General features: G+C 42.3%; 1 long non-coding RNA gene across 1 annotated transcript; it reads right to left on the bottom strand.

The window, feature by feature from the left end:
* Positions 1–1,064: 1,064 nt before the first annotated feature.
* Positions 1,065–2,319, bottom strand: LOC135365982 (uncharacterized). Its single transcript, XR_010414047.1, has 3 exons — positions 2,128–2,319; positions 1,563–1,653; positions 1,065–1,140 (listed from the first exon to the last, which is right to left on the bottom strand). It is a non-coding gene; the product is annotated as an uncharacterized LOC135365982 (long non-coding RNA).
* Between the last annotated feature and the right edge of the window lie 3,893 nt (positions 2,320–6,212).

Here is a 6,212-nt window from a genome sequence, read left to right as displayed (position 1 = left end):
GAAGTAACTAGTCACTGCAAAAAATAACTAGTAGAAGTTACTTTTCTAGAAACTATAACTAGCTGCAGTTGCAATCTTCTTTTGACTGAAAGTAACCAATTAATGCGAAAAGTAACCACCATATTACTTTTATGGGAAGTAAGTAGCTGCAGTTACAATAACTTTTGTAGAAAATTAACTGGTCATTGCAAAAAGCAACTATAGGTAGATTTTCTGGTAAAGTGACTGGTTGCAGTTAGTTTTTTTGGAGGAAAGTAACTAGTTACAGTTACAAGTTACTTTTCTGAAAAGTAACTACAGCTTTTTCCGGCGTTATTAATCCTCTTGTCGTACATTTTAATCCTTATACCATGACATTGAGATCCATTTGCCACCGTAATTAATCCTCCTTTCATTATTTTTAATCCCCATTTCACATAATGTAATCTGTTTCTCATGCAATTTAATCCAAGTGACTATTTGTGTATTTTGGGACAATTCCCATGTGTACGCGTATTGCACATGCTTTTCACTAATATTGTGGGTTTCTGCACCATAACGGGATACTGTGGGACTGTCAATCTGGATTACGGTGTTGTGGGACTCTTCGCGATTGTATCTCATTACGGCCGAAGTCTCATTACGGCCGATGTCTCAATACGGCCGAAAGTCTCAATACGGCCGATAATCCTTTAATCCCCAAGTGTCTCATTACGGCCAAAGTCTCAATACGGCCGAAGGCAGTCTCATTACGGCCGAAGATGTCTCATAACGGCCAAATGTCAAAATGTGTATTGTAACCTGCATTGATATGCAATGTCGCAGCCAGGTATGGATATATATTCAGCAGGGTATAAGCCATGCACTGTGCCCTTATCATATTTATATACACATATTGCGAGACAAACGGTATGTTATCATACCACAGCACAATGCAACATATTGTGTAATGTGTACTCCCACAAGGTAGTGTAGGCTGTGAAGCAGGCTACTCTGTGGAGTTAGCTACTTGTAGAGAGCTAGATGAATATTGGCTTTGTTGTGACGCTTTTGGAGCCATCCTACAGTCATTGGCCATGACAGAGCACCTATCTCAGTCGATGTCAGTTTATTTCCATTCGCCTTACAATGATACAATTCTTGCTTCTGGAATGAGTAAACCTGCAAGAAGCGATGAGCAACCATGAATAGGCTAGAATATTAAAAACAACAACAACAAGCATTTGTCTCTACATGGCTCGTTTTAATGTGCACAAGCTGCACACGTGTTGATACGTGTCTGCTATTTCATACAAGGTTAACATAAATATTCATTTAGACAAAAGAATGACAAGCCTGAAAAATGTGACTTCCTGGTAAACACAGAGCATGACCATGATATGAATATAGGTTCAGTAGTTCATTCCCTTAATGGAAACATGTGAATATCAAATAGTAATACATTACAATTCATGAAATGATGCATGCATAACTTTCCATTTCTGGTTTCTTTTTTATAAAAGTAGTGCACGAATGTTAATTCGTGCACTACTACAAAATTTCTCACTTCACAACAGAACCTTATGATGATCTTAACAGCTCACCTCTTCGCCAGGACTCCCTGGGCAGCAACATCCTATTAGCCATGTTGTTGTTTTTCTTTTTCGGAATCCTTCGTGCAGCCACATACCATGCCTGGAATGGAAAACCAGCTATAAATAACAATGTATTTGAATGACTTCCTCTTGAAGTATTTATTCTAATCAGATATGCTTTGTGCCTACTATGGTGCGCGAAGGCACATAGGTACAACATTTGCAGACGTTCGACGTAAGCAGTTCTTGGAGATCAATTCAAGTACGCCGACTTGCGCTTTTATTTTTGAAGAAATACGACGACAAATTTTAACAAATGAAATATGGCTCACAATGATACTAGTAAATGCTGCTGTACCGTGATGCATTATCGGTATCTTATCGTCTTCGAATAAATTTGTTGTTCCTAAACGCGCAACCAACTAGAAACGGCGCAAACCTACGAACGGATACCGAGTTACATCTATTACAGGCACTTCAGCTGTTTTGATTAATTTAAATTACTCTTATGAGAATCCAACTATGTGTGGACAGCACACTACTAAGACAGGCAATCTACGAAAGCATTACTCACCAGAATTCCTGCTTGACTTGGTCTTGGTCAACACTGCGCGATATACGTTGGGGCTGTGGCGATTCATTCAACTCGATTTTTACCGGAACAACAGGCGCTGCTCGAAAGACAACGACGGAAAATAGAGAGCCGCTATAAAGTCCACTAATTTGCACATTACAGCACTACAAAGCGATATATGAACACGTCGTAAACAGCAACCGCTCGCTCACACACACAAGAAACGAGGTACCCAACGTTGCTAGACACCATCCGAACTCCGAAGTGAGAGTAGCAAAACAACAAGATATCAAAACACGAAAGGAAGAGTATTGATCCCCCCTCCTTCTATAGCATGCAAAACGTGATTTGCGCTGAGATGAACATATATGTTCATGACGCGAGTAATTTTCACTTTTCACTGATCCAAAGGAGGTCACGTGGGATTGCTCGACGCTTGCGAAATTGCGAAATCAACAATGAAAATGGCGAAACGAAACTTGTGAATCGTGCATTTGCTCTTCATGGTAGCTGCCAAAAAATCGAATCAAACTTATGGGACACTGGATTACAGGTATGTTGGCATCTTTTTCATTCCTGCATATCATTACACTATACGTGAATACATGGTGTCATGTCATGGGTGTCATGTCTCACGATGCTGGGGAAGTAGTTGCATGGGGAAGTGTGCATGGTTCTAGACTTTTAATTCTTGATCGCGTAATCGAAATATCGGCACCTCTCGCATTGTGGCTTGCATGTGACCAACCAAGTGCTGTTCCCTTACTAGCGCTTCCTACAAACGACAAAACGAAACATGTGGGAATGTATATTTTTGATTACTCATATGTAACAAGAAAATGTATCGTTTTCAGGTTGCTGCCACTACTCCATGTGCCCGCAATTGTCTTGCGTGTAGGATTACACTAACGGCGTCGCCCACCACGGCGGAAGTGTTTTGCGTACACGCGTTTCAGCATGAAGCCTGCAGGTAACATCTGATGTTTACCCTTCGAATATTCTGAATTTACATATTGTCGCTTAGAGGAATTCCGAATGCCCAGAGTGACACACACTTTTAACATTGTGACATCAGTGCAGTGGCATAAGCTCTAATGTAGTGCCCCACGAAAATGAACAAGGGGTAGTGGTTTATCCAGAATCCCAAGCACGAGAAGGGTGTTGGAAAAAATTGTTGGAATAGTTACGTCATTACAGCTTAACATATCATTACAGACGTATCTGAAGCTGAAATCGCAAGGGCACCCCCTGTAGGGGGTGCACACCCGTACGAAAATTCCTGAATCCGAAACCAATCAGGTTTCTTCGATCAGACCTGATTCCGGACTGAACCCAAAATTGGGCGGGAATGACGATCAGGAATTATTCAGGAATGGGGTATCAGGATCTATTCCGGTAATTTATTACGGGACTGAATGGGCCCTGAACTCGAAACTGAATGTAACCGGAACAAACTCGCCATTTATCTGATCACACCCGGATATGCGCCTGATAGAATACAGGATGATTCCTGAATGAAAACGGAGAGCGCCTGAATAATTTCGGAAGAAATGCTGAATCCATGGTGGTGCATGCATTCGCTTGCTATAAACCTTTACTCGAGTGGATCATTTTGAAAACAACAAAAACGTGACTAGACCAGCAAGAGATGCATGCAGGATTAGTGTGAAACCTGAAATCGGGCTCCTTGACCATGCGCCCTTGTCGTGCCTTTACATACTACATGCATGAATGGAACACAAAGTGTAAGATTCAGTCGACAATTTTATTTCCATGGTTTCGTTTGCCTTTGAATTCACTTAATTTGGTCCCAATAGATTTCAGTAGAGCCGTGGCGACGCCTTCCATTCCTCCCGTCCTACGCTGTGTGCCTGAGTGACTTCTGCAAATAAGGCACACACATGAAGACAGAGAAAGAAGTCACTAAGCGGAATCGCGGCACGAATACTTATAGCAAGACAACTTACCGTTTTGGGAGGAGGATTGTCTTGTGGTAATCCAAGAGAGCGCTGATGCGATCGAGTTGGTTATCGATGGACGACATGGCATGGAACACAAAACGCACGACACAACACACACACAACCGCCTTCTCAGGAAGCGCAAGCAAATTCCTGTTGCAGTCTTCTATTAAAACGTCAATTTTATCCTGGAGTGCAGTCTTGTCGTCTGCAAGAAAGAAAGACGAAGTGATGAAGGAAAAAGCGCACACACAAAACACACGCAGTAAGAAGCGGCCACTTACCAGAAATATTCATCAAATATTCTTCTTGCTTGTCAGCGTACTCTAACTCCCCTACCTCTAGAAGTTTCACTGTTGTAGTTTTCTATGTGGAGCACACATACACAAAAAAAAGCGTTGTCTCACACGAGGACGTCTTGATGCCAACGATGGCGAATGAATCCTGTATGGGCCTAGCACTTCAAATGACTACGGAGGTCAGGTGACCTACTGACAATATTCCAAGAATAAGTATGTTCCCTATCAGCCCGAAGGGAGCAGCGGTGCAGAAGGGGAAGGGTCAGTGTATGCTTCCCATTGAGCTCTGGAATTTCCCGCTGACCTAAAAAGTCGAAACCAGTTTAGCTCCTCGTACACTTTTGTCCAGAGGGACTGCAATGCACATGTGGTTTGGTGGTTTCGAAGCCAAACGGAACTTTTGCAACACATCCGTATTATCAAGTTATCAAAAAGAAAAAAAAAATAAGCATGATATATTAAGCTTCATTGTTTTTTGTCAACCTGTTTACGCATTAGTTATCAATCATATCATACTGTGCATTTCCGGCATTCACTGGTGTCCGTTTTCCCTGCTCAGAAAGTTATCTCAGCAATAACAATTAATACTAATTCGTGGTTTTACGTCAAACATAAGCTTAACATAGTCCCGCGCTACCAAGGTCACTTCACCTGATCGTCCTGCAATCACATCATCTCATCACTGGTTCGTCTGGCCATGCACGGGATCTCGAAATAATGTACACACAGCAAGTGGCTCCAGAAAAATGTTCCTGGGTGTATTGTGTTGAGGGATCACGAGTATTTGCTCACCTTGAATGTATTCCCGTTTCTGCTGCTGCTATAATCGGGAAAAAATGTTTTGCGCGATTCTGTCGATAACGGTCGTAGATACGCTACATATAATTTAATAATTACAGACTTTGAGGGCAACGTGATCGAGGATCTCTGTAATCATGTTACGTAATATCTATTGCCACACTTGAAATATTTTCAAAGATTGTCAAAGGAATCCCGGTTGACGACCAAGTATCAGGCACGTCGTTCCGGTTTGGTTCAGGCGATATTCAGGCGGATTCAGGAAAGCGCCGTCCGGAATCCGGCTGGACCTACGCCGGAATGTCCTGATAGTGCCTGAACAGTGCCGGATTCCGCCGGAATCAGCCGGATAGTGCCCGGAATCAGGTCTGATTCAGGTTATTCAGGAAGTTTCGTACGGGCAGGCAAAAAAGTTAGGGGGGGTCTGGATAAAGCACTGACGAGGGGGACTCCTCCACCCCATGTCAAGCCTCATAAAACACCTCCTGAAATAGTTTCCTGGCTATGCAGCTGCATTATTACGACGTAATTGTCATTGTTGTCCATAATTCTTGAATATGTTTTGAATATATGAAAAAAAAAGTCTGCTTGACAGCATATGTCTTATAGTCATCATCAAACAAGAGCATATGTCATTTTGTTCAGTGGCTTATGTACTTTTTTGTAAATTTCAGGTGGACGTAAATTGTAGAAGGCAGCTAGTGGGGGAGAAGATCATGTTCATAGGTCATGTGACTCCTGGAGCTCCCAGTGGGCTCCCTTGTGGAGTACTTTTCAGAACACACACACATACAGTTTGCTCACAGAACCAACGAGTAGGATGTTGCTTGACTACTGAGAGAAAATGGCGTAACACATACAAATATCGTGTGACACATATGACAATAAAAACATTTTTCACGAGGGATGCATGAGACACTGTCGCAATATTGTGTGCATGAACCATTGTGTGTGACACAAGCCGTGGGGGCACACCGCCTCGGACACATTTTTGGAAGCATAAAACACAGTATATACAGAGCTACTATG

This window comes from Ornithodoros turicata, chromosome 8 (assembly GCF_037126465.1).
Source record: "Ornithodoros turicata isolate Travis chromosome 8, ASM3712646v1, whole genome shotgun sequence".
Lineage (NCBI taxonomy): Eukaryota > Metazoa > Arthropoda > Arachnida > Ixodida > Argasidae > Ornithodoros > Ornithodoros turicata.
Note: the sequence above shows the minus strand (reverse complement) of the source record. Positions and strands in the feature narration are given on the sequence as shown.